This window comes from Capricornis sumatraensis, chromosome 14, assembly GCF_032405125.1.
Source record: "Capricornis sumatraensis isolate serow.1 chromosome 14, serow.2, whole genome shotgun sequence".
In the NCBI taxonomy this organism is placed as follows: domain Eukaryota; kingdom Metazoa; phylum Chordata; class Mammalia; order Artiodactyla; family Bovidae; genus Capricornis; species Capricornis sumatraensis.
The window spans coordinates 65483739-65510735 of NC_091082.1; the positions used below are offsets into that span (position 1 = coordinate 65483739).

A 26997-nucleotide genomic window follows, 5' to 3' on the forward strand; every position below is an offset into this window, starting at 1 on the left:
ACAAGTAACAGAAGAGGCAGCTGGCACCTCTATGCTAATGACCACTAGACTTTAACCCTCTTTTTCTCTGACCATAACGGAGTAGTTAAATCCCTCTTCCTCCCATCTCCCCTAAACAGCAGGCAGCCCAGCCCAAGGCAAGAAGAGCAGGTCTCAGAGACCTAACAGCTCTGCGGGCAGCAGCTGGGGCTGAGCAAATGAAAATCAACATTAACAACTAGTTGCTGAGAGCAGCCCTTATGCGAGACCCCTATGGGGATTCCAGTGGCCTGTGGGAACTCCACTGACTTTAGATGAAAAAAGCTGACACGTCCAGATCTCCCTGACTTGGGTACATATTCATCACTATCACTCTCTAAACCAGTGAAGATTTGAAAGGTCTTTTTCCTCCCCAGCTAACAACTGAGATGGACCATTAAAGGCTGCAGGATTCAGGAGATGCCTCCTAGTGAGGGGGCAGGTGGAATTCCGGCCCTTCACATAGGTATGGACCTCGATCATATTTCTGTCCCACACACAGAGGTCCAACTTTATCCTCATGATTGCCATGAGGTCTGGTGTGGCAGGCAGGGTCTAGTCAAGTGTTCAGGAGCCCTGCCAGGGTTCTCTTTCACAGCAAAACACCCATTGGCTCCATGTTTGTACTCAGAGAGGTGATAATCCTACAGAGCTGATGCTTCGCTTTGTAAAGATTTCAGAAGCTACAAACCACTATAAAAGCAGTTCTCAGCTTCCTATAGCAATCCCATTGCTGCTGCTGCTGCTAAGTCGCTTCAGTCGTGTCCGACTCTGTGCGACCCCATAGACGGCAGCCCACCAGGCTCCCCAGTCGCTGGGATTCTCCAGGCAAGAACGCTGGAGGGGGTTGCCATTTCCTTCTCCAATGCATGAAAGTGAAAAGTGAAAGGGAAGTCACTCAGTTGTGCCCGACTCTTAGCGACCCCAAGGACTGCAGCCTACCAGGCTTCTCTGTCCATGGGATTTTACAGGCAAGAGTACTGGAGTGGGGTGCCATTGCCTTCTCCGAGCAATCCCATTATGCATGTGTAATTCCTTCCCTGAATTCTTGCCTTATTTTGCAATTCTACGTACACACTGCCTTATTCCTATAGTATCGGTACGATAAGGAAATAATAACAACTACCATGTGTGCAGTATTTACTGTGTGCCAAACACAGTGAATGGTGAACTACATTCATTATTTAACCCTACCAATAAATATGCTGCTGCTGCTGCTGCTAAGTCACTTCAGTTGTGTCCGACTCTGTGCGACCCCATAGACGGCAGCCCACCAGGCTCCCCCGTCCCCGGGATTCTCCAGGCAAGAACACTGGGGCGGGTGGCCGTTTCCTTCTCCAATGCATGAAAGTGAAAAGTGAAAGTGAAGTCGCTCAGTCGTGCCCATAGTAGAAATTACTATTTTCATTTTTAGATGAGGAAACAGAAGATCAGAGGGGTTAAATAATTTGCCCAAGTTTACATGGTATTATGAGGCCAAACAGAGACTCAATCACTGATCTTACTGATGCTGTTTTACGACCCTGTTGAGTAGAAAGGGGCCCAGCACTGCAGCCTGGGCCACATTTCCCCAGCTTTACATCTTCTCTCAATTAAACCCCAGAGGTCTTGCTCCTACACCTAATTCTTAGTGGTATTCAATAAGGATTCCCAAATGTCTAAAATGTCTACACTCAGTACTATCTTCACTGCCTACCCCAGATGCCCCCAATCTTCTTCAGTTAAACTGATCAGTTAATGTGATCACTGGGTTGACCAAATGCATAATTTCAAGCAATAATTTAATTGTGCCAAGAGTGGCCATACTTACTGGGCTGTCAGTTTGACATTGGAAGGGAAAACCTATGGGGACATCTATTCTTGGGTGTGTGTTTTCTAAATGAAATCAAACATCTTCAGGCTCAACAGGTACAGATGCTCAACTATTTCCTTGAGAACAGTCTACCACACTTGCACATAAGCTCAGGTCTCTCTTTACTGTCTAAAAGCCCTTGTTTTGGAGTCAGAGCCCTAAGAGGAACAGTAGACACATTCCATAATATAACAACACATGTAGAAGACAGACTGGGGAGGAAATGTGGGACTTTATCACTTTCAGAGAAATTAGAACCTGCCTCAGTCAGATCATCCAAAAGACTACTAGCCACCAGATTGGAAAAGGCAGGTGAAAGCCGGCAGGTCACGTTTTGCATTAAGACCCAAACAATGATAATGGTTACTCCCAAATGCAGATCATTTGCAGTGGTTGTTGTTGTTTAGTTGCTAAGTTGTGTCTGACTCTTTGCAACCCCATGGACTGTAGCTTGCCAGGCTCCTCTGGCAATGGAATGTCCCAAGCAAGAATACTGGAGTGCATCGCCACTTCCTTCTCCAGGGATCTTCCCAGCCCACGGACTGAGTGCACATCTCCTGCATCGGCAGGCAGGTTCTTTACCGCTGAGCTACCAGGGAAGATCCACAGCTCATTTAATGCCGATCAGATACAGAGGTTAGCAAAACTCCTATTCTTGGCTTTCTGCTCATAAAGCTCTTCTAAGCCATAACTTATTTGACCCACAACGCTGAGGAGAATAACAGGCATTCACTGTCTTATAACACTCCATGGTCTTGCTACATCTCTTGTAACACTCCAGTTGCAACTCAATCTTGGCACCAAGTGATCCGCATAATAGAGCTGAAGAACTGTAGCAAAGGAACAGGTGAGGGAATCAAAGACTCGGGGTGATGCTGACATACAAACACAACTAGTGTATCACATGTAAAATTCCTCCCAAACCCCTCACTCCTGGCCAGTGAGCTTTGTCTGACAGCAAAGAGGGAAGGGAGAGGGCAGATTGACAGTCAAAAGGGTCTCTTCTTGGACCATACAAGTGCTGTGGCTCTTGTTTCTCCCTGTTAAAAAAAATTATTATAATTCATTTTTTCTCTGGAACTAATCAAGCACAAAATCTGGAGAAGAGGCCTGGTTTGTGAAGGTAATCTCCGAGCAAGACACTGACGTTCTCATTAGGGCAGGCTTCATTAAACCACCAGTTCCAACATCAGCAGCATATTGTCTTCAGCTAATTACGTTTTTGCTGGCAAAGCCACTGTACAAGTCTCTAAATCCTTCCCATCATTAATTTAAAAAACACACAACATCAGCCCTGATCAGCCTCCTCCCTTGCTGGCATCCCACCCACCAGAGCCTCTCTGCATGCTGTCAGCTTTGTTCTTCTGGTTTCCCAGGATTTCTCTCTTGTATCAGGCTTTGGGTGGGTGGGTGGAGGGTGATGAGTGGAGTAGGGAACCTGACACCTGTAAGCTTGATTTCTTCACTAGTTGATGATCATGATTCGCTTTGGTCCTGTCCAGACACTAGTGATGCATACCAGGATGTTGGGCGCAGGCCCAGTGCTTGCCAGCAAAGACAGGCCAGAGTAAAGGGAATTTGGAAGTTGAACCCGTCTCTGTCTTACCCCACCCATGGAAAGTGACAAACGGCGGAACTCTGCAATTGTTTTGATTTACTGATCAGCAGCTTGATCACGCAGAATGAATCCACAGGTCAGCCTGATCTGGCCAGAGATGCTCACATGATACAAAGACAGTCAGGGTTTCGTGCTTCCAAGACAACTGAACGAGGCAGACTTCATCCACTGAGCAAATGCATAATTCTCTACCCTAAGTAGGCATGTTTTCCTGACCCCATGGAGGCCATTCCCAGCCAGGCTGCAACATCATTACAACTGAATCTGAATCATGGCATTCATGAGTTTTCACTTGTCTACTTTTTTAATAGTAGTGATTTATTTATTTTTTGAAATATATATCTGACTGTTCCAGGTCTTAGTTGAGGCATGAGAACTCTTGGTTTTGTCCTGTGGGATCTAGTTCTCTGATCAGGGATTGAACCTGGTTCCCCCTGCATTGGAAGTGCAGAGTCTTAGCCACTGGACCAGCAGGGAGGCCCCAACAGTAGTGATTTTTTTTTTTTTTTCCTGTTCTTAGCATTCAGTTCAACTGTAAGGGAGGGAGGGGCAGAAAAAGAACAGGACAGGGTGACAGCTTTGTCCATGCTCATCTCTGAGGCTCTGCACCCTCTCCCTTCTCTGACATGCCCCTCCCACCCTCTTCCATCTCAGTCCTTCATATCCTAATAAGTCCCAGCATAAGTTCCTCTCCTTCCTGAAACCTACTTTGATTACTCTAATCCTCAGACATGCCATTCCCTCCCAACACTGAAAACACATAAGAGCTTTTCTTAATTAATCTCCAATCCCCATTTCTGCTGTTTCCCATAACATAGCTCTGACTAGACTTGCAGGCAGAGACCGTGGCTTAAAAACTCTCTACAGCGTCAGCCTTCGCAGAGGGCCCCGCCCAGAACTGACCCTCCGTCAACAGTGCAGTGCTTGCTTCATTACAGGGAGCCACGTTCAGCTGGCTTGCGAAGCTGATAAAGCACAAATAGCATGACGTCTACACCATCAGCTCAGAATTAAGGTTTCCATCTGGAAGCCCTCTTTTCTCAGCTGGCATCTTGGCCAACCCTCAGATGCTCCCTTGGCTGGAAAGCCTCCCAGGATGGAGTCAGTTGCAGTAGGGTGTCTGCTGTCTCACTCAGGCGATATTTAAATGGGAGGTCCATGATACATCATCCAGAGGATACTAACTGTGTTTTCAGAAAGCAGGATGGCTTCTACCACCCCAGCCTCATTCTAGCTCGGATCTTTCTGTACCATTAGCAAGCCATCAGGAGATGGCAGAGGGCTTGCTGAAGCTGACAGTGATGCTTTTCTAGTAAAAGTGAACTGACCTGTGCTTGGTTCTGACTGTTCATGCTGTCCTTCACATAGCTCCACATGAATACAATCTCATCACCAGAGAGGTCAAAGACATCTGTTACCACATTTTAAAACATCTATTTAGTACCTAATCATAGGAAGAGCTATACTATGTCCTTTACAAAAAGAATAGTGTAAAAAGAATTTCCTTTTCTAGAAACTAAAGTTTTAAATTTTGTGTTTTTAATAATTATGCATTTTTTTGTATTACCAGATGGAAAAGAATAAAGAATGATAAGGAATCCACCTACCAATGGAGGAGATGTGGGTTCACTCCTTGGGTTGGGAAGATCCCCTGGAGAAGGAAATAGCAACTCACTCCTGTATTCTTGCCTGGAAAATTCTATGGACAGAGGAGCCCCATGGGCTACAGTTCATGGGGCCGTGAAAGAGTCGGACACAATTTAGTGGCAAAATGACAACATTTATATATATAAATAAAATATATATTATATACATATGTTTACATTTGTACTTCTAGTTTTGCAGAGTGACCACAGGTAAGACGGAGAAGTTCTTGCTCACTTTATTCTGCAGTTGGAGGAATTAAATTTGCCTTAGCAAGAGGGCTACACACTGTCAGGACCAACACTTTGCACCAATTCCCTCTGCCACCACACCATGACAAATGTGGGCTGCACCCTGGATAGACCCCACAGGCACACCGAGGGTTTGATGTACTCCCAGGACCAGCCGTAACTCCATTTTTTTTTTCTCTCTGTCAAGAAGCTGCACCAGAATGCAAGTTGAGTGCGAATGACCTTATTACAGGTCATTTATAACGTTGACTCCACTCTAATGGAAAAAAGGAAACCAGTCACAAATTTCAGCACTTTACCTATTATTAGTATCAAATTCACTTGCCACACTTTACAATTGATGGGGTCATGGCATTGCAAACTGCAGAGGTGTGAACACAGTCACTGAGGACAGGGGAAAAAAAAGTTGTTCCCCGCCCCCCCCCGGGAGCCTAGCTTTACCCAGAAGGCTGGATCAGGGACTATTGTATCTTTAGGTTCCAGGGGGTCGGTGCGGGGAGGCCTCTTCATCATACAACACCAGGTGATACCACCTTGGTCCTCGTGATATGCCACGTAATGCTCACGACTGCAGTTCTCACTCAGAATCTTTCACGGCAATCTTGCCTGGTCTCAGTTAAAACAAGCATTTAGTATAAATACATATAGACAGAAGGCCTAGTGACCTGGCCAGTGCTGGCATGTGTGTCAGTCTTCCCTAGTTCCTTTTCCATGACAATGGGAGGAAGGAGGAGAGGTGAGGGCTTAGTGGAGGGAAAGGAGCCCCAGAAACCAGAGAGGAGCCCTGAGGAGAACATCCCCCAAAGCTCCTGTAACACAGAGCAAGGGGCACCAACCGAGCGCCTGGGCCCAGTCCTACAGGTGCTACGTTTCAGGCATTTGGCTCTTTGGCCTCTGTGAGCCCAGCTTGCTCCGCCTTCCCCACGGGGTGGTCTCTTCATTCCCAGAGTACCTTTCGGCCAGGCCCACGGCTGGGACACAGTCGCGAGGCCATCACATTCTAGGGAGACAGACTCCCATAAGGATGGGACCAGGGCAGAATTATGCACCAGGAATTGCCCAGGCAGGGACCCATCATAGAGGGACGGGGGGCTCAGGAGCGCCTCCTAGGGGAAGTCATGGGCAAATTTTAAAAACAGTCATTAGAAGTTTGGGACCAGGTTTGGAGGAGACGAAAGACATTTTACATCAAAAGTACGGTGAAATCGTGTGCTAAGTCACTTCAGTTGTGTTGGACTTTGTGACGCCATACCGCCAGACTCCTCTGTCCATGGCATTCTCCAGGCAAGAATACTGGAGTGGATTGCTGTGCCCTCCTCCAGGGGATCTTCCCAACCAGGGATTGAACCTATGTCTCTTATGTCTTCTGCATTGGCAGTTGGGTTCTTTGACACTAGTGCCACCTGGGAATAAATGTATTAAATAGCAATAGAGTTCCAGGAAAGATGAATGAGCTGGTCAGTGTGGCTAGAAGAGAGAGTCGACACAGCGAGGAGCCGTAGGAGAGGAGGGTCAGGTCATGAGAGCTGCAGCATCTCAGAATTTACCCTCCAGAGTGGAGGAACAAACCCATGCATTTCACTGGTGGACACTGTCGAAGCTGGATTTCACTAGGGACAGCCCAGCGACAGTGAGAGGGGGATTTTGAGGGGATGGAGTCAGAATGCAGCGTGAACAGGTAGAAAACTCCTGCAGCAGTCAGGTGAGAGGTGATTGGGGACCTGTATTAGCAGTGGCAGTGGGGAGGCAAAGAAGAGAGAGATTCTAGAAACTTTCAGAAAATCAAATGAGCACAGCAATGAGGAGGGAAAGGGAGGAAAGGGGATGATGCTGGTGGTCCTTGCCCAAGAGAGGCGGAGAACACAAGAGGTGGGGAGGGTGGTGGGGAAGGTAGATGCTACATTTCACCCAATTCATGCAGTTCGGAATGCATGTGAGACACCGCATACAGATAGATCTGTAAGTCAGAAGCTTGAGGGAGAGAAGCCAGGGCTGGAGAGAGAGATAGATGGAAGGACCAAGGGGAAAACACACGATACAAACAAATAAGATTCATTCCACAAACACCAACTGGGGATGTATCTTGTGTGAAGCGTTGTGCTGGTAGCTGTAAGAAATACAAAGATGAATCAGACTCAGACCAGATCCTGCCTTTTAGGAGCCTAGTAGAGAAGAAAAGAGTCATCAAAATTCGAACACACTAGAAAGAGATAGATACCAGCCATGAGAGGCGCTCAGAGAAATTTTCCCTGGTGGTCCAGCCACAGGAAATCAAGAAGGCATGGTCTCTGGTTGAGAGATCAGGGGAGGTGGTCAGGGGGCGGTGTTTAAGGGAGGACATAAAAGAGGTATGATTTGCATACATACACATGGAAGGGAATGGAGGGCACAAGGGGACAATGCCAAGGCAGGGCCGGGAATGCTGAACCAGGATAGTGCAGAAAGGGGGATCCTGGGCCGGAGAATGAACAGGAAGATTGAGATCCTTCTGTTCCCAGACAATAAAATGTTCTGTTTCTGTGGGTGATTCACAAGCAAAATGACAATCTTTCTCCTTGTGACCCTGTTGCTGCCGCTGCTGCTGTTAAGTCGCTTCAGTCATGTCTGACTCTGTACAACCCCATAGTCAGCAGCCCACCAGGCTCCTCCATCCCTGGGATTTTCCAGGCAAGAATACTGGAGTCAGTTGCCAGTTCCTTCTCCAATGCATGCATGCATGCTAAGTTGCTTAGTCACATCCAACTCTATGAGACCCTGTGGACAGCAGCCCATTAGGCTTCTCTATACACAGGATTCTCTAGGCAAGAATACTGGAGTGGGTTGCCATTTGCTGTGACCCTAGTGACCTGAAATGATGCTACCTGGGTAAGACAGCGTTTAGCACGAATGCTGGTGAACAACGTCTGGATGTAGATACAGCCCTTTGAAAGTGCTCACAGTACCACACAGAAATAGTTGCATGGCCCACTTCCCACTCCAGCTTTTTTCATTAGATAAAACTAGGTAAAAATGCACATTGAATCCAAGCTTGAGCAAAGAGGTAAAGGAACTCACCGGCGTGTAGGAGAGGAAAGTAGGGAAGAGGAAGACAGCTGAATGTCCAGTGCCGCAGAGAGGACCTCATGCAACTTCCTGATTCCTGGTAGAAATCCAGCATTGCCTTGTCCCGGTCCCCATGCTGAGGACCAGGGAACCCACCAGGAAGGGGAGTCTGGCAGGTGCCCTGTAAGTCCCTGAACTATCAGTTGGCAAAGCAAGGTCCACCATCCTGTCAGGACTTTTCCTTCCAAAGCAGATTTTCCCCCCTAACTGCTGTCCTGAGAACAGAACTTACAGGGCAACTGAGGCCCTCAGGTGAGGAGGAAATATAAAACCACTGGCTCAGCAGTGCTCGCCAGGAATCCCGCTGCCTCCAAAGTCATTTTAGATAGGAGGATAAAGATCCTCTTCTTAGAACACCCCAAGTCCTCTGGAGGTGATTCCTCATGCTCTGTGGGACACTTCCCCTTACCAAATCCCCTAAGCTGGACACTGGGGGCCCTTCCCATGACCTGATCCCTCACATGGTCCAAAGACCACTCCATCCGGGAGCACTTTAGCCAAGATGGGGCATATCTAGGGAGACTCTCTGGGGACTGTGAGAAGCAGAGGGGGCTAAGCACAGGGGCCCTGGACCAGCAGTTCAGCAAGACTCCAGGGTGACTGCAGAGGAGTCCCAGTGGGCCACAGGAAAAGGGTCACAGTCACCAAACTCCTTTCAATGGATCAGCACTGTGGGAAGTGACAGCTCCCTGCCAGGGCAGAAGTGGGTCCATCAACCCAACCTTAGGCACAGAAGCCCACCTCTGACCCCATAGATCCTCACCTCACACTCATAAATGGAAAAAAAAAAAAGAGTAGAGTTGCTTCAGCGGATGGAATAAAGTCACTTTATCGATTACTCTGAAGACTATTTAAACCAGGGATTGCTACTGTCCCATACATCCTTCATTCTCATATTCCTAGAAGGTATGAGCTGGAGACAACTTGAAGGTCATCTAGGCTGGGCTTCCCAAGGCACAGTACCTGCAGCCCATCTAGTGTTCCTGGTTGATGGCATGCCAATGGCTGGTAAAAGTGTCAAACATTTTTATTTCATAAAAGGTTTGTTATTTTTTTCCTGGCATATTTTGAAGTAATGAACTATTACTTCAGACCCATGGTTTTGCTGTCAGTTTCATCTAAGATAAAGCTAAAATAAGTTCAAACTGAAAAAAGACAGTCAATTTAAGTAAAAGTATTCTGAAAACACTAACACAGATTGTATAAAAATTTGGCAAAAAAAAAAAAAAAATCCTGAATGCCTAAAGTTTTGAAAACATTCATTTACAGATAAGAAAATTGAAGTTCAGGATGGTGAAGGAGCTTGCCTGAGGTTTCACAAACTTTCAAAAGGGCTAGAATGGATGCCTCCTGACTTCTTATTCAGTGGTCTTACCCAGGATGGAGCTGTTGGTCTACTTGGCCTTTTTTTTTCTTAAGAGTTTTAGATGTGGACTATTTTTAAAGTCTCTTCTCCAGTAGCATATTGGGCACCTACCAACTTAGGGAGTTCATCTTTCAGTGTCATATCTTTTAGCCTTTTTGTACTGTTTATGTGGTTCTCAAGACAAGAATACTGGAGTGGTTTGCCATTCTCTTCTCCAGTGGACCATGTTTTGTCAGAACTCTCCACTATGACCTGTCCATCTTGGATGACCCTACATGGAGCGGCTCATAGTTTCATTGAGTTAGACAAGGCAGTGGTCCATGTGATCAGTTTGATTAGTTTTCTGTGATTATGGTTTTCATTCTGTCTGCCAGCTGATGGATAAGGATAAGAGGCTTATGGAAACTTCCTGATGGGAGAGACTGACTGTCGGAGAAACTGGGTCTTGTTTTGATGGGCAGGGCTGTGTTCAGTCGGTCAGTTCAGTTCAGTCAGTTCAGTTGCTCAGTCATGTCTGATTCTTTGCAACCCCATGGACTGCAGGTTGCCAGGCTTCCTTGCCCATCACCAACTCCCAGGGCTTACTCAAACTCATGTCTGTCGAGTTGGTGATGCCATCCAACCATCTCATCCTTCTTCTCCTGCCTTCAATCTTTCCCAGCATCAGGGTCTTTTCCAAGGAGTCAGTTCTTCCCATCCAGGGGCCAAAATATTATCTTTAATCCAATATTCTGTTGATGGGCAGGGCTGTGTTCCCTCTCTGTTGTTTGACCTGAGACCAAGCTATGGTAGGGGTAATGAAGATAATGGCGACCTCCTTCAAAAGGTCTTGTGCACACACTGTTATATGCAGTATCCCTGACCCTAGAGCAGGCCACTGTTGACCCACGCCTCTGGCCAGAGACTCCTGAACATTCACAGGCTAGACTGGGCCAGTCTCTTGTGGTGTCACTGCTCCTTTCTCTTGGGTCCTGGTGTGCACAAGGTTTTGTTTGTGCCCTCTAAGAGTCTGTCTCCCCAGTCCTGTGAAAGTTCTGTAATCAAATCCCACTGGCCTTCAAAGTCAAATTCCCTGGGGGTTCTCAGTCCCTTTGTCAGATCCCCAGGTTGGGAAGTCTGTTGTGGCTCCTAAAACTTTCTTAACAGTGCGAGAATTTATTTGGTATAATTGTTCTGCAGTTTGTGGGTTGTCTGCTCAGTGGCCTTATGGTGGGGTTAATGGCGACCTCTCCAAGAGGGCTTACGGAATCAAGACTGCCAGGAGAAACATCAATAACCTCAGATACACAGATGACACCACCCTTATGGCAGAAAGAAAAGAAGAACTAAAGAGCCTCTTGATGAAAGTGAAAGAGGAGAGTGAAAAAGTGGTTTTAAAACTCAACAGTCAACAAACGAAGATCATGGCATCTGGTCACATCACTTCATGGCAAATAGATGGGGAAACAATGCAAACAATGACAGAATTTATTTTTTGGGTTCCAAAATCACTGCAGATGGTGACTGCAGCCATGAAATTAAAAGACTCTTGCTCCTTGGAAGATAAGCTATGACCAACCTAGACAACATATTAAAAAGCAGAGACATTACTCTGCCAACAAAGGTCCATCTAGTCAAAGCTATGGTTTTTCCAGTAGTCATGTATGGATGTGAGAAGTGAGTGAAGTAAAGTGAAGTCGCTCAGTCGTGTCTAACTCTTTGCGAACCCATGGACTGTAACCCACCAGGATCCTCCATCCATGGGACTCTCCAGGAAAGAATACTGGAGTGGGTTGCCATTCCCTTCTCCAGGGGATCTTCCCAATCCAGGGATTGGACCCAGGTTTCCCACATTGCAGGCAGATGCTCTAACCTCTGAACCACTGGACTATAAAGAATGCTGAGCACCAAAGAATTGACACTTTTGAATTGTGGTGTTGGAGAAGACTCTTGAGAATCCCTTGAATAGCAAGGAGATCCAACCAGTGCATCCTAAAGGAAATCAGTCCTGAATATTGATTGGAAGGACTGATGCTGAAACTGAAACTCCAATATTTTGGCCACCTGATGCAAAGAACTGACCCATTGGAAAAGACCCTGACACTGGGAAAGATTGAAGGCAGGAGGAGAAGGGGACAACAGAGGATGAGATGGTTGGATGGCATAACAGACGCAATGGACATGAGCTTGAGCAAGCTCCAGGAGTTGGTGATGGACAGGGAGGCCTGGAGTCCTTCAGTCCATGGGGTCACAAAAAGTTGGACACAACTGCGCGACTGAATTGAACTGATTTTTAACATCTCTATTGAATTTGTTATGATATATTACTTTTGCTTTGTGTCTTGCCTCTTTGGCCATGAGGCATGTGGGATCCTAGCTCCCTGAACAGGGATGGAACCCACACTCTCTGCATTAGAAGGCAAAGTCTCAACCACTGGACTACGAGGGAAGTCCCTTGACCAAGTCCCCAGTCCAGTCTTATGGAGTGCAGGTGGGCTCGTGGCCTGTACCACTCTGCCATGGGAGCTCTGAACAGAGCCCCAGTTGGGACATGTGGGCACAGCCCCATCCGAACTCCAGGTGGGGTCCAAGGAAGGTGACCATGCCCTGGAGAGGCTGGAGGCTTTAGATGTTGGAGCTGCTTACTCTGATCAGCAAAGCACTGAGGTGAGTAGGGCTAGAGACTGACACAACCAGTGTAAAGCCTAAGGATGGTGACCTGGATGTATACACTCTATGAAATTTGGGGAATAAAGAGAGAATCATGGAGAAGGAAATGGCAAGCCACTCCAGTATTCTTGCCTGAGAAATCCCATAGACAGAGGAGCCTGGCAGCCTACAGCCCACAAGGTTGCAAAGAGTTGGAAATAACTTAGAGACTAAACAACTACAACAATATAATTTTTTATTCTTATATGTAATTTGATAACAAAATAGACTAACAATTGTACAAAAAAAGAGAGAGAGCGAGAATCAAAGAGAGATGCTTTACCATCACTGCTGGGATGCATAATGCTTCTGAGTTTGTTTTGTGTAGCAACTGACCTCACTCTGTATGTAATACTAAGTTTAAAGCCCATAAAGGTCAAACTATGACCTACTCACTCATAAATCCATAACACTTATACATCTTAATGCCAAAGCCTTCTGCCCTCTTCCTCAGACGAAAAGGAGGGAGGAAACAAAGGCTGAATCCTTCAACAAATGTTTGGTGTCAGAGCTCCTGTCTGGATCCCACACACCCCTGTCTCCCTCATGGTGTTGGAGCAGCAGAAGTCACCTTAAGTTCACCCTAAGCCAACTCTGGGATTGGGAGCCAGAGCCCAGAAGGTCCCAGATACTGTTCCATGAAGCCACAGTCCAATGTGTCAATAAACAGAACGGCTGATTCATCCCAAGTTAGAAGGCTCCTTGACTCATCTTTGCCGCTATTCATGGACATCAGCAGCAGCAAGAGGTGTCAGGAGAATCATAAATAGCAGGGCAGCATTAAAAGGCTCCTGACCTCCCTGGATGTACCACGGGGACCACAAAGCAATATTGGGGAGGGCTACTGACATCAGCCTCTTATGTAGTCAAGACTTTTAATAAACTTCAGCAGATACTTGAAAGACTCACAGCTGATTTTACGAAAGAAAGTGAAGTTGCTCAGTTATGTCCAACTCTTTGCAACCCCCTGGACTGTAGCCTACCATGCTCCTCCATCCATGGAATTTTCCAGGCAAGAGTACTGGAGTGGGTTGCCATTTCCTTCTCCAGGGGATATTCCCGACCCAGGGATTGAACCCAGGTCTTCTGCATTGTAGGCAGATGCTTTACCATCTGAGCCACCAGGGAAGCCCCTGTTTTGTCCATCCTCAGACTCCTCAGCAAGGCAGAGAGCCCCCATCAACTTATAAATCCTTCCATATCGACAACTTGATTGTGACATGTCTGAGAGTACAATTCTACTTCTATGTCTGAATGTACATTTATATGAGGTATTTTGCTTTAAGGTATACTCTAACGTGTCTAGGGCTCTCATACAACTCTACTATATATGGCAAAGTTGAAGCCAAGCAGGAGACACAGGGAAGAGAAGATAGCATGTTTGCTAATCAGTGTCCTGTTTATATTTCTTTTGTCAAGTTTTAAGTACATTTTTGTTTTCACCAACGTTTGTGTTCATGAAACCCAGCAGTACCACTCAGGAAAGGCTAATGTGAGTGTATTTCACCTTAATTTGTAAATACCATATGCCTGTATTATAGCAAGAGCAATCTTTATCAACGCCTTCCTTAAGTGACAATTATAATCAATCCATGGGAGTCTAACAAAAACTAGCAAACCTGCGAATAGGACCCTATCACTTCTACCAAGTTGTTAGAATCTAGTCTGTTTGGGATCTGCAGACAAAATGAGGAGAATGTACTAGATCAGGGTCACTAGACTGTGGCCTCTAGGCCAAATGTGGCCCACTGCCTGTTTTTATAAATAAAGCTTTATTGGAACACAGCCACATACACTATTCATACAGTGTGTATGGCTGCTTTGGCACTATGATGGCAAGAGTTGGATAGTTGCAACAAAGCTTAAATGGCCTTCAAAGCTGAACATGTTTACCATTCGGCCCTTTACAGATCCTTGGCCTAATTTCCTGCCTTTAGCCATGCTAGGGGTCTCTCTGTGGGCATTTCTCCAACCAAGGCCCATGGGTGTGAGTTTGTGGTCATAAATATGGGCAAACTTCAGGTCTGTGAGAGAATCCCAAAGGTTTAGGGAGGGGCAGAATGTGAGGGAAGACAGCAAGATCTAGAGGAAAGATAACATCATTAGGAATAAGAATCTGAGTTTTTCCACCAGTGCTGACCTGAATATCCCCCACCATTACGTATATGCCTTCTTTTTGCTGTTGAGAATGTAATAACAATCTTTGTATCCGTGGATACCTGGGCAGAAGAGGAATTCCCATAATGACATCATTTGGTTTGATGAAAAAAATAAATGAGTGAAGTTCTTCCAGGGAAGTTTGGAGCTGAGATTATCATGCTAAACTACAGGATAGCTGCTAGGAAACCCTGTAAACAACAAAACTGAAGCTGACTTAACAATGCCCTGGATGTACATGACCACGTCCCAGCTTTGTCACGGGCACCTCCTGTGGCCCTGATGGCCCTAATTGCCTCAGTCTTCTCCTTGAGCCAAACTCCTCGAGGACTCCTCTAAGGTGTTGCTATGATCCCACCTGCTTTCCTGGCTCCCCAAGGCAGAGGGCCCCTGGGTAACACACTGCACACAGAAATTGTTACAGCCAGTTTGTGTGGCATCGCAAGAGTTTATCTAGACGATATTTACTAGACATCTCCCAGGGGCCAGGCATATAGGAAGTGCTTAATAATCATCTCATTTAATCATCATACCAGCCGAAGAGGTAGAATCTATTATTATTCCCATTCTATAGATAAGAAAAGTGAGAATAGAGAGATTGAGCGATTTTTGCCAAGGACACTGGAAAATCTAGTCAGTGGAGGAATGAGGATTTAATTTTTTTGGTCTTTCTGATAGCAAAATCATTGTTATAAACTACCAGAGCTAGACCATAGAACTACACAGTACTACACCATAGGACTTACAGTCTTCACTGGCTTCTTGGCTTCTCAATGACTTTTGCTCAGATCCAACCTCAGGCTTCTATAATGCTTGGTCTTGTGGCCCAATCTAGTTCTTCACTCTTTGAAATGGCTTAGATACTCCAACATAACAACACCTTGCCTAATTCTCTATGTGTCTTCCTAACCTCCATTAAGTAAAGATTTTTGGTGTGCTACCCAAAAGAAGCACATTCATTCCACCTTGCAAAACTGGAGAAGCCAGCCAACCCTCATGCCACCAAGCTGCAGTCATAATGGCAGAGTCAAGTCTGAAGTCAGATGTACTTGTCTTGAAACCTGGTTCCACCTGCGTGACCTTGGGTCTCTAATTTACTTTCTGTCTCAGTGTTCATATCCAAAAAATGGGAGAATTAATATCTATTTCACAAAGCTGCTACAGAAATTGCTATTCTTCCTGAAGATAATCCCATACATTGTCTGGAACAGAATGAGTGAAGGGACAGCTTCACTACTATGAATATTACCAACTCTTAATATTGAGTTAAACCCCACAGAGATCATGATGCTTGCTTTCAAAAAGATCTTCAGGAATTTTTGAAACTAAGTATTTAAAAGTAAATTGTTGGCATCTATATCAAAACTAGGAGAAAGCAATGGCAACCCACTCCAGTACTCTTGCCTGGAAAATCCCATGGACAGAGGAGCCTGGTAGGCTGCAGTCCATGGGGTCGCTAGGACTTGGAACACGACTGAGAGACTTCACTCTCACTTTTCACTTTCCTGCATTGGAGAAGGAAATGGCAACCCACTCCAGTGTTCTTGCCTGGAGAATCCCAGGGATGGGGGAGCCTGGTGGGCTGCCATCTCTGGGGTCGCACAGAGTCGGACACAACTGAAGCGACTTAGCAGCAGCAGCATATCAAAACTAAGCTAAATTGCTGAAGAGAATATTACATCAAGTTTTTAACAGATATTAGTATCCTTAACAGATATTAGTATCCTACTGAAAATTTGGCCTCTTAGCTATTTTCCTTGCTGTCTAGAGAAATGAGGGTAACTGAAGGCCTCTGTGAGCTTCAGGAAAGAGAAGAACAGAATTACAAAGAGGGTTTAAAGAATGGGATGGAATGGGAAATCACTTGGCACACAGTTCTGCCAAAGATCATCGTCAAATGTTAAGTGTTAATGATACGATTGAATGTTCCTTGAGTAGAATCTTGTCTTATGAATTTCCTCTCTCCTTAATAATTAAAAAAAAAGTACCCGAAGCCTGCCGTGAAAGGATCAATAACTAAATGAATGAATGAGTTGATGATTTTTTTTTTAATCAATGACAGGTCAGTAATGCTTTAAGAGTGGTTTTTTTTTTTTTTTTTTTTTAGTTTCTAGAAACTAACTGCAAAAGTGTGAGAACAAATATATAAAGAAGCCTAAGTTTTTACTGTTACTTGACTTTCACAATTTTAGAGTTGGAAGTCCCCAACTTCCCTCATTCCTCCTCTGCCAATAAACCTGCTGCCAGCTGTGAGGGAGAGTGGCTGAAGCCAAGGTTAGCAGGTGGGGTCAGCAGACTGAACAGACTCTAGCTTTCAGGCTTAGCTGCCTGGAAGAGCCACAGAAAGACAGACCTGTAGCCCACCTCAGTTGTGGGTCCTAGTGCTCATAGAGTTGTTGGCTTTAGAACAAAAATGGGGACACATATCAAATGAGTTTCAGCAGACAGAACAACAAAACCCAGTAAAAGGGCATGTAATAAACATATCTCAGGCACTCACCATGGACCAGCACATGAACTGGGTACTTCTTAGAGTATATCATGATTGTGCTTCGTCCCTCAGTTGTGTCTGACTCTTTGCAACCCAATGGACTACAGCCTGCCAAGTTCCTCTGTCCATGGGATTTCCCAGGGAAGAATACTGGAATGGGTTGTCATTTCCTCCTCCAGGAGATCTTCCCGACCCAGGGATCAAACCCACGACTTCTGCATTGGCAGGCAGATTCTTTACCGCTTGAGCTCCCTCTTAGAGTATATAGATTCTGATAACTGCCTCAGTTCAAATCTTAGCTCTGCAATCTTAGAGTTGTTTCTCTTGAGGCAGTTTACTTAGCTTGTCTGTTCCTCAATCCCTTCATTTGTAAAATGAGATAATAAACTCTACCTAAGGATGTTGTGACATGAATGACAAATAAATGAATGCATTTTAAAGTACTTAGTAGTAAACACATAGTTAAGTGCAAAATACGATCATGATGATGGTGGTGGTGGTGGTGGGGAGATCTTCCGATCCTTCTAACATCTCTACAACTTAGACTGCATTGCCTACTATATTAAATGAGTGAATCAGGGACTCATGGCTTCTCAGCCTCCGATAAAGGGAACGGTTCCAAGCTGTATCTGGAGCAGAAGTCCACCATTTTCTATGTTACCTAAGCCAACCTCTTCATAATGAAAGCCAACAGAAGGAGGTTTGTTAAGGTTGCATCCATCTATGGGCTATTTGACAGGAAAGTCTTTGAAGATACAGGAACTACGGTAACTAGTGAGGTCCATTCACTTGTTTCCCTGAGTTAGAATAAGAGTGGTAGAAAGTGGGGAAGCTGGCAGCCCAGGAATACAATGAGAAACCTCGTAAGGTTGACAGGAGTCAGGGGAGGTCTGAAGTGAGGTGACCTAATGAGTGAATGGATAGTATGAACATTTAATAATGGTATGAAAATGGGGACATTTACAGTGTAGACTGGACAAGTTTCCCATTCATGGCCACAGGAACAACAGAAACAGGTGCAAAAAGCCAAACCACAAAGTGCTGAGGCTGGGGGCTCACAAGATGACTTGGACCCTGCCCAACCCACCAGTCCCAGGTTTCATGAAATTTTGCTTTTAAGATTTTTTTTTTTTAATATCAGAAGATTCCTGTCTCCCTTACCTCCCTATGAATTTCTACAGTCAAACTTCATTACAGAGATGGTCTGAGTAGATCTCCATTCTTTAAAGCTAAAAAGTTTAATCAATACATTCATGTCACAGATGAAGCCATGAAGCCTCCCAAAGGATCAGTTCAGTTTAGTCACTCAGTCGTGTCCGACTCTTTGCAACCTCATGAATTGCAGCACACCAGAGTTCACCAAAACTCATGTCTATCAACTCAGTGATGCCATCCAGCCATCTCATCCTCTGTCGTCCCCTTCTCCTCCTGCCCCCAATCCCTCCCAGCATCAGGGCCTTTTCCAATGAGTCAACTCTTCACATGAGATGGCCAAAGTATTGGAGTTTCAGCTTTAGCATCATTTCTTTCAAAGAACACCCAGGACTGATCTCCTTTAGAATGGACTGGTTGGATTTCCTTGCAGTCCAAGGGACTCTCAAAAGTCTTCTCCAACATCACAGTTCAAAAGAATCAATTCTTCGGAGCTCAGCTTTCTTCACAGTCCAGCTCTCACATCCATATATGACCACTGGAAAAACCATAGCCTTGACTAGACGGACCTTTGTTGGCAAAGTAATGTCTCTGCTTTTGAATATGTTATCTAGGTTGGTCATAACTTTTCTTCCAAGGAGTAAGCGTCTTTCAATTTCATGGCTGCAATCACCATCTGCAGTGATTTTGGAGCCCCCCCAAAATAAAGTCTGACACTGTTTCCACTGTTTCCCCATCTATTTCCCATGAAGTGATAGGACCAGATGCCATGATCTTCGTTTTCTGAATGTTGAGCTTTAAGCCAACTTTTTCACTCTCCTCTTTCACTTTCATCAAGAGGCTTTTTAGTTCCTCATCTGCCATAAGGGTGGTGTCATCTGCATATCTGAGGTTATTGATATTTCTCCCGGCAATCTTGATTCCAGCTTGTGCTTCTTCCAGCCCAGCGTTTCTCATGATATATTTTGCATAAAAGTTAAATAAGCAGGGTGACAATATACAGCCTTGACGTACTCCTTTTCCTATTTGGAACCAGTCCATTGTTCCATGTCCAGATCTAACTGTTGCTTCCTGACCTGAATATACATTTCTCAAGAGGCAGGTCAAGTGGTCTGGTATTCCCATCCCTTTCAGAATTTTCCACAGTTTATTGTGATCCACACAGTCAAAGGCTTTGGCATAGTCAATAAAGCAGAAATAGATGTTTTTCTGGAACTCTCTTGCTTTTTCCATGATCCAGCAGATGTTGGCAATTTGATCTCTGGTTTCTCTGCTTTTTCTAAAGCCAGCTTGAACATCTGGAAGTTCACAGTTCACATATTGTTGAAGCCTGGCTTGGAGAATTTTGAGCATTACTTTACTAGCATGTGAGATGAGTGTAATTGTGTGGTAGTTTGAGCATTCTTTGGCATTGCCTTTCTTTGGAACTGGAATGAAAACTGACCTTTTCCAGTCCTGTAGCCACTGCTGAGTTTTCCTAATGTGCTGGCATATTGAGTGCAGCACTTTCCCAGCATCATCTTTCAGGATTTGAAAGAGCTCAACTGGAATTTCATCACCTCCACTAGCTTTGTTCATAGTGATGCTTTCTAAGGCTCACTTGACTTCACATTCCAGGATGTCTGGCTCTAGGTGAGTGATCACACCATTGTGATTATCTTGGTCGTGAAGGTCTTTTTTGTACAGTTCTTCTGTGTATTCTTGCCACCTCTTCTTAATATCTTCTGCTTCTGTTAGGTCCAGACCATTTCTGTCCTTTATCGAGCCCATCTTTGCATGAAATGTTCCCTTGGCATCTCTAATTTTCTCGAAGAGATCTCTAGTTCTTCCCATTCTATTGTTTCCCTCTATTTCTTTGCACTGATCACTGAGGAAGGATCAATTCTTATCTCTCCTTGCTATTCTTTGGAACTCTGCATTCAGATGCTTATATCTTTCCTTTTCTCCTTTGCTTTTCACTTCTCTTCTTTTCACAGCTATTTGTAGGGCCTCCCCAAACAGTCATTTTGCTTTTTTGCATTTCTTTTCCATGGGATGGTCTTGATCCCTGTCTCCTGTACAATGTCATGAACCTCATTCCATAGTTCATCAGGCACTCTGTCTGTCAGATCTAGTCCTTTAAATCTATTTCTCACTTCCACTGTATAATCACAAGGGATTTGATTTAGGTCATACCTAAATGGTCTAGTGGTTTTTCCCTACTTTCTTCAATTTAAGTCTGAATTTCGCAATAAGGAGTTCATGATCTGAGCCACAGTCAGCTCCCAGTCTTGTTTTTGTGGACTGTATAGAGCTTCTCCATCTTTAACTGCAAAGAATATAATCAATCTGATTTTGGTGTTGACCATCTGGTGATGTCCATGTGTAGAGTCTTCTCTTGTGTTGTTGGAAGAGGGTGTTTGCTATGACCAGTGCATATGATCAGAGGGCAGACACACTGAAACCATACTCACAGAAAACTAGCCAATCTAATCACACTAGGACCACAGCCTTGTCTAACTCAGTGAAACTAAGCCATGCCATGTGGGGCCACCCAAGATGGGCGGGTCATGGTGGAGAGGTCTGAGAGAATGTGGTCCACTGGAGAAGGGAATGGCAAACCACTTCAGTATTCTTGCCTTAAGAACCCCATGAACAGTATGAAAAGGCAAAATGATAGGATACTGAAAAAGGAACTCCCCAGGTCATTCGGTACCCAATATGCTACTGGAGATCAGTGGAGAAATAACTCCAGAAAGAATGAAGGGATGGAGCCAAAGCAAAAACAATACCCAGTTGTGGATGTGACTGGTGATAGAAGCAAGATCAGATGCTGTAAAGAGCAATATTGCATAGGAACCTGGAATGTCAGGTCCATGAATCAAGGCAAATTGGAAGTGGTCAGACAGGAGATGCCAAGAGTGAACATAGACATTCTAGGAATCAGCAAACTAAAATAGACTGGAATGGGTGAATTTAACTCAGATGACCATTATATCTTCTACTGTGGGCAGGAATCCCTCAGAAGAAATGGAGTAGCCATCATGGTCAACAAGAGTCCGAAATGCAGTACTTGGATGCAATCTCAAAAATGACAGAATGATCTGTTTGTTTCCAAGGCAAACCATTCAATATCACAGTAATCCAAGTCTATGCCCCAACCAGTAATGCCGAAGAAGCTGAAGTTGAATGGTCCTATGAAGACCTACAAGACCTTTTAGAACTGACACCCCAAAAAGATGTCCTTTTCATTATAGGGGACTGGAATGCAAAAGTAGGAAGTCAAGAAACACCTGGAGTAACAGGCAAATTTGGCCTTGGAATGCGGAATGAAGCAGGGCAAAGGCTAATAGAATTTTGCCAAGAGAACGCACTGGTCATAGCAAACACCCCAAAGGATAGCAGGTTACACAAAATGGTAAAGCCAGGATCTGAATACCACCTTCCAACTAAATGCAGGGTTTCTTTCCACTATACCCCAGTTCCCACTCTACAGGAATGGGGGAGGGTAGCCAGCAAGATGGATAGCTGATCAATTGCAATGGCTAATAGATTCACAAGTTCCCAAATCTACTGCATCTCGGCAAGACATGCACAGCCAGACCATGGTGCCGGGTAGGGGAGGTTTGCAAGGCGACTCTCCCACGGCTTTTGGAATAGCCCTCAAATGGACCTGGGAAGCTCCAAGGTCTTGCACATCAGACTGTTGAGACAACCAAAAACAAAGTGTTTGTCTTATTTAGGGGTCTTGCTATTTTAGGAACTGCCCACCATTTTCCTAATGGGAGGCCAAGAACATAAAGATGGGTTTGGCAGGGGGACAGTGTGGCCTTTAGGTCAGTCTAGCCCCATCATGGATGGCTTGAGTCCCTAGATAAGCTCCTTGGACTGAATCAGAACCTGTCTTTTTGTACCTTCCAATTTATTATTCGAGTTCTGTTCTTTGTGGTAACACAAAATGTCTTAACTCCTCTATCTGGTTCTTAAAGATCAGAAGGACCAGCCCTGATAAATTAGAGTCTGCTCTCTTCAACTCAACAAATACTATCAATTGACAAGAAAGATGCAAAAGTGACTCTGATGAATGAGATTGCTAACAAATTTTTGGTAACAGGTTTGTTGAACATTAAAGGTGCTGAAAGGAAAAGCATATTGCCCTGTTTCCCTTGCCCACATACACTTAATAAGTACCTGACAGTCTCGATGGCATATAACGATGCCATGCTTACAACTGCTCTTCTCTGCCCTAGGAATGGTTGAGCTGGAGGAGGGGAATGAAGAGAGCTTCAAGCAAAGTAATATGTGACTCTAGACAGCTGAAGTGAACTTGAGTAAGGATGCTCAGGTAGGAGCAAGCATGTGTCTTCTGGCACAAGTGGGCTGCCATCCTGGAAACACAACCCTGCTGCTGCTGCTGCTGCTGCTAAGTCGCTTCAGTCGTGTCCGACTCTGTGCGACCCCAGAGACGGCAGCCCACCAGGCTCCCCCGTCCCTGGGATTCTCCAGGCAAGAACACTGGAGTGGGGTGCCATTGCCTTCTCCAATGCATGAAAGTGAAAGGTGAAAGTGAAGTCTCTCAGTCGTGTCTGACTCTTAGTGACCCCATGGGCTAAACACAACCCCAGGGCTCCCCATGTGTGTGCTCTGTGGGCTTTGTGCTAACTCAGCCTGAAGTGTGACTTCCCCAGAATGGAACTTCTACAAGCTTATTTTCTAAATTATTTCTCCCAGAAGAAAACTATGTGTCTTGGGCTCACCTGGGGCTCCCAGAAACAGGAAGCCTGGGGATCCCCGAGGAGCCAGCAGTTGAAGGCCATAGGAACTGGCCGACACTGGCCAGTGGGCTCCACACAGGGGCTAGTGGTTATGAACGGCACCCAGGCTTGATTGATGGGTTCTCCTCACAAACTCTCAGACAAATGCTCAAAGATTTTTTTCCCCTCAGTTGTGAACTGTGCCTAAGTAGAGTGAACTATAAAAGATATCATCTAACAGTGGGAGTTATCATATATATTAGCATGTATACATATAAACACAAACACACATTTATCAAACTGAAGCATTTTTGAAAGGCTACTTGCTGTTAAAAATATACTTAACCAACCCATATTCATATAGGAAGTCTATTAACACTGTCATCTTTAATTACAAACATGAAATATGTAGATAATACATTAAAATTACATTATGTACTATTAAATTCTCATGCATACTTTAAGAAGAAAAATGTAGATCACATGGTAAATTAGCAAAAGTACAACATGAAAATTTAAATTCACAGAGTCTGACTATCTAATGTAAACTTGTATTAAAACCTGGTCTTCAATGGAATAAATGATTTGCTAATAACTGAAGAATTTCTTGACTTTGGTTTAAGCTCACATGTCAGTTTACATTTGATGATTTTGTTTTCACTTGTTCAAGAGCTTGCAAAATAGTATCCTTGTATGCTTTTGTAGTTTTAAGTGTCAATTATCTGGCTAAATTCGAAATAAATCTCTTCAGCCAAGTTTGAATCAAGCAAGAGGTTAAAATACATCGTGTGACCCTCTAAGCAATAATATAAGATTTCTGGAGGGAAATCCAATTGTTCTATGTAAGGAAGAAACAGTACCTCCTTGGAAAAAATAATTCAAAAGTTTTAGGATGTGATTGAAAAATAAGAAAAGCAAAAGGTTTTTCAAAGTTTTAAATTGCCAAGTTCTCAGCTGAGGTATTGGTTTTCTGTAAGCTCAAGATTTTGCTGATGATATATTTATACTGGGCACAATGTAAGAAGGAACTTACCAATTCTCCTCCATACAGTGTCAAAAGGATACAAAAAAGGGTCTTTCTTGGCATCTCATTCTCTCATTACTTACATTTTGTGTGTAAAACAAAACACAGCCAACAGCGAATGTAAAATATAAAAATACACAGTGGTCCCTGCACTGAGGCAATATGGATGAGAAAAGTGTAAATACAATGAAAGAAATGTAAACTTTAAGGTGTTCACAGAACCATTAATTCCCTCTGCACATACTGGAAATATTTAGGATTATCAGTTAAGCTTTTATATATACATTTTCTCAACAAGAGAGAAAAGGTTGGGTATATTCATGTTTTGATAATAACCTTAACTTTTCTCTTTTTTTGAATTATGCTATTTAGATCCAACTGGAAACCTCATCAGTATTGATCGTTACAGTTAATGAAAAATAGCCCTGCTATTGTTATTTCATAACTAACAGGGTTTGGGTAATAAGATTTCATTTAAGTGCATTTTGCTGCCCAACACTGTTACTAGTCAAAGGACTTTGCTACCTTCTAATGCTTATACTGCTGTCATGCGAGGAGCCTCAAATGGCTGCCTACTTACTTCCAAAGGATACCGCACAAAGAGTATCAGATAGTCTACCAGTCCCTGAGTCTCTCAAGAAGAAACCATCAGAGACTCTGGGAACGACATCTTCAAACAGGATATCCTCAGGCTTGATTTCTAAGCTGAGGGCAGATACACAACTTCAGACTTTGAAACTGTTTCCAGAATAGAATGTAAAGGATAGGAGAGGCAGAGTCTGAGGGTGGATGGCATAGGGCTGGAGGAAGGTGGGATGGGAAGGGGGCTGCGAGAGGCTTCACTGACCACATGGTCTCTGCAAGGATGGGAGGCAGTACATACGTCTTTGGTTTGCCTGGGGAGCCCTGTGCTCCTGCAGAAGTCATAGGCTTTTCTGAATTTTCCATGGAGGTGTGGGTCTATCCACATCCAAGGGCAAGTCGGAGACACATACAAGACTTGCCCACCCTCACGCTTTGCTCAAGCCCTTCTAAGGGCTTCTCTGCCCGCTCCAGTTTAGTCGAAAATAACATGGCATAAACTAAAGTCAAGCTGAAGGAGTAATCACTCTCGTTTTATTTGGAAAGCTGAACGTCACTGTTGGTCTGTCATGGGTAACCAGTAGCATATGAAGGAAAGGGCTCAGAGTCCCAGGTTTAAGGCTGATTTTTGTTCTCTTTCTAATTCCTTGTCCACTGTCCATTAATTTCTGCCCAGGAAAACTCAACAAAAAGCATTAACAATACAGGACTTTTCCTAGGGGTTATTACATTTTAAGGACACCATCTATTTCCTCAAATTATTTGGCATCCTTGATCAGCCACCCATCCCCATAAATATGTGCACACATACGCATCTACACACTCACACTTCTCTAGTGAACCTATCAGAGCATCTCATTCTGCGGATAGAAGGCGGGGTCCTTGCTGTGGTGAAGATAGGGTGTGGCAGCCAGGACAGCTTCAGTCTGTCTTCCCTCAGAAGCTCACAGCACTCCCCCGATCCCCACGAAACACATCTTCTGACATCTCATCCGTCCTAAGCTCATACTTTGGGTCTTTCTTTCAGACACAGCCACATCCAACAGGAATTCCTGGGAATCTCTTTACAGTTCTCTTCGCCCTAAACAATTTTGTGGTGTTCTTTGAAATGGTCTTGGACCAAAAGAAACCAAACAAAAACTATCCAAGACAAAGACCACTTCCCACATTGATGGGAGGCTGTGGATGGCTGGTGGGAAGTCCACTATCGTGCCTTTCTTTTCAATCAGACCATATGATAAATACAAAATCAATGCAGCTCCTACCTCTGTCTACCAAGTCAATGCCAGGGATGACACTGACGATCTGCCCATTCTCACCACAATCTGGAAACTGCAAGCTACACTGAAGAAAACAAGCTTCCTCGAGAGAGGAAACCCTGGTCTTTAATGAAGGAAGTACAGGTACTCTAGCCCTTATGTTGTAAACCTCAATTAGCACAGTAATCTCATTTACCCACTCACTTTCTGGCATATTTGAGGTTGACTATTTGCTATGGAAAGACTCTTTTCTCAACCACATAGTTTCAACAAACTAGAGCAGCTTACACATATACAGGTAATCTATCAAATAAGTCATTCCTGGAGACACTGGCTGAGGAAGAAACGGAAGACTTGCATTTTGAGATTTTATGGGGATATCTTCCATGCCAAACATTTAGACAATGGAAATTAAATGTGAAGTAAGCCAGAAAGAAAAACACTAATACAGTATAATAACGCACATATATATATATATATATATGGAATTTAGAAAGACGGTAATGATAACGCTGTATGCAAGAGAGCAAAGGAGACACAGATGTATAGAACAGTCTTTTGGACTCTGTGGGAGAGGGCGAGGGTGGGATGATTTGGGAGAATGGCATTGAAACATGTATAATATCATATAAGAAACGAATCGCCAGTCCAGGTTTGATGCAGGATACAGGATGCTTGGGGCTGGTGCACTGGGGTGACCCAGAGGGATGGTACGGGGAGGGAAGTGGGAGGGGGGGTTCAGGATGTACACCCATGGAGGATTCATGTTGATGTGTGGCAAAACCAATACAATATTGTAAAGTAATTAGCCTCCAATTAAAATAAATAAATTTAAATTTTAAAAAAATAATAAAAAAATAAAATGTGCTCAGTTTTCCCCAATCTAATATGCAAAACTAAATAGCACATAGTGATGGTACAAGAGTAATAGGTTAATTACAGTTTAGACCAAGACCTCATTTGGTTTGAAAGCGCGCATCCTCTCCCATACACAGATAATCAGTCAAGTCTCAGCTTGCTTTCAGGCTACCCGCGGAACAGGTGATGTATCGATTTTACT

The 26997-nt window shown here is 44.3% G+C and overlaps 1 protein-coding gene across 2 annotated transcripts in view; it reads right to left on the reverse strand.

The window, feature by feature from the left end:
- ASTN1 (astrotactin 1) overlaps positions 1-26997 on the reverse strand; it is a 356098-nt gene that overhangs the window by 206179 nt on the left and 122922 nt on the right. The gene's annotated exons all lie outside the window — the stretch shown is intronic.